Here is a 2,707-nt window from a genome sequence, read left to right on the forward strand (position 1 = left end):
ACAATTTGCACAGCTACAATGAGATTGGTTACATTCCAAATCGATCTATTCGTTTCATTATTATAGCCAATAACTTCGCTTAATTTAAGCAAAATATAGAAAAAAAAACATGAAATGTTATAATATTACCTTTTAAACAGTTAATTAACATCCGTACTCCATAAAACCATGAATTTACAAATTTGGCCAGAAAACACGTCTTTCAAATATCAATCGATTTAAATGACCACCATCTTGGTAAAAACTCTCAAACTCTCACTTATTAATAAAAACTTCACGAAGTCCCAGGTATGAGAGTTTCTGCCAAGAGTTGGGTCTTTAAATCGATGGATTTTTGAAGGACGAGATTTCTGGCTAAATTTTTTAACTCTGTGGGTTTTTTTTTTTTGTTCATAGTACGACAGGTAACTGGTTAAAAATGCAACATGAAGCTTTACGTGTCTGGTTTATTTTTAGAAATAAACATTATATAATTTATAAGTATTTTGTTCATCTCTATGTTGGGAGGGAATTATTACATGCCAGAGCAAAAACATTTATTCAATAATATTAAATTAAACACCACGTATCTAACCGTATAATATAATATGTTCTGCAATGATGTCTTCTATTACCAATAACGATAACTCATTCAATCTGGAAAGAAGTACAATTTATTTCGATTGTTTCCCTTTGATCGTTTTTTTTTCTCATACTATTTTATCCAGCGTTTTACCTCGATTATCTCTCTTGCCATTAAACGTTTTGAATTAATTTCACTGCACTGAACATTTATTTACATAATATTAAACTGGGTATTAACCGATTCAAATCTTCAAGACAAGGAGTAAACAACGCCTTCCCGTGGACGCCAAACAACAACAATATAATTAAATGCCATTCATTAATATTTTTTTTTCCTTTTCTTATTATTGTTGCTAAATTGGATTCAATAGTCTGACGTCACGTCGTCCAGCAACGACGAGCAGCGTGGTTCTAAACAAAGAAAAATTGCACTTTTTATTCTTCATACTGGCTAGAACTTTTCATATCTCATGTGATCGAACTGTATAAAAGTCAAAACATGATCGTATTTATAATGTTTTTCTCCTCTGGATACACTTTTTGCCCGTCGGAAAAATATTTCATAAGGGCATCCGCCATTATTCCGATAGTTTAGAGCCAGTTACTAAGTTACTATGCGTCATTACGAGGGAAGTGACGTCATGACTGTTGAAGCCAATTATTACCAACTACACACAATCCATACAACTAAACACTTTCTTCACTTATCAACTGAGATTTAAATTTTAAAACGGTATATTTTTCTACGGAACAATCAATCGCATTGAATTGGATGGTTTTTTGTGTATCATTATGTAGGCATAGATTATCGAACCAAACTGTTTCCTCCAAACCAAGCAAAGTATATACTATCAAACGCACCTTATTCCCCCTCAAGCTAGACTCCGGCACTGCCCCGTGTCCACTTCATTTGTTACCTGTAGATGCATGTTGTTACAATCAAATGAAATTATTTTGTACAATAAAAAGAGAAAAAAAACGTTCTGAATAATTGTTTCTTGTTTATTACCTTAGTAGTAGTGGTGATGGTGGTGGTGGTGGTGGTGGTAGTAGTAGTAGTAGTAGTAGTAGTAGTAGTAGTAGTAGTAGTAGTAGTATTAGTAGTAGTAATAGTTGTAGTATTAGTAGTAGTAATAGTGTAGTAGTAGTAGTAGTAGTAGTAGTAGTAGTAGTAGTAGTAGTAGTAGTAGTAGTAGTAGTAGTAGTAGCGTATGGCTACACCTCGAAATTCATTTCGTCAACCCAACTTCGAACGTCTTCCTCCGCCCTAAGGACTGTTTCATATCCATCTGCACGTTTTGTAACTGGACAGTGTTCCCAAGTTTTCATCTGCACATTTGATGAAGTTCTGCCATGTCCTAAATGGCGATTTGAGGAAATCCAGTAGTTCCTGGCATTGTGGAAGGCAGGCATTCTTTTGACGGGGTTTTTTTTATTAATGATGTTTCCTCCTTTATGCATATAACCTTCAATTGTGTGTGTGTGTGTGTGTGTGTGTGTGTGTGTGTGTGAAATTTATGAAACATGGCTAACTGGGCGGTAGCTTTTGTCCTCCCAAAATGGGCTTGGAAGTCATTTGCTGGGTCTTCTATTCCCCTGTGTTATTTGTGTTCCACCTTGGTTCCTGCTTCATACGGCTATGTGGTCTTGTGGTATGACACTATCTTTCAGATCGGAAGCTCCTGGGTTCGAGCCTCGCTTGGCGCATAGTTGAGTCATTGGAAAAGGCTCTTTACTCACATTCTCTAACCGTACTCATGTGTAAAATGAGTACCTGGCCTTCAACAGCGTTTTCTCTGTCAGAAAAAAAATATAATATCGCCTAACAGGCGTCATGTCTCGTCCTACATATTAAGTGTTGCTGTTGGCCAGAGACCACTTGTAAAGCGCTTTGGATATTGCGCTATATAAAAGCTCAATTGTTTTCTTGGAATGAAATTACTTGGTCTTAGAAGGCGATGTTTCTGTTTCTCTCCCCGTTTGTCTGGCACTGTTTCATTCAGATCTTTATCGTGAACCAGGGTTTTCTCGCCTTGTAATATATGAATTATTAAATGGTGAAAAAAGGGGAAATTTCATTTAAAGAGTGGTTTTCCAAAACTCCCTAACTCGGTTTTTCCCTTTTTGAGATATTGAGGATTAT

This window comes from Berghia stephanieae, chromosome 1 (genome assembly GCF_034508935.2).
Source record: "Berghia stephanieae isolate SIO BIC M18660-M18661 chromosome 1, UCSD_Bste_1.3, whole genome shotgun sequence".
NCBI classification, from domain to species: Eukaryota; Metazoa; Mollusca; class Gastropoda; order Nudibranchia; family Aeolidiidae; genus Berghia; species Berghia stephanieae.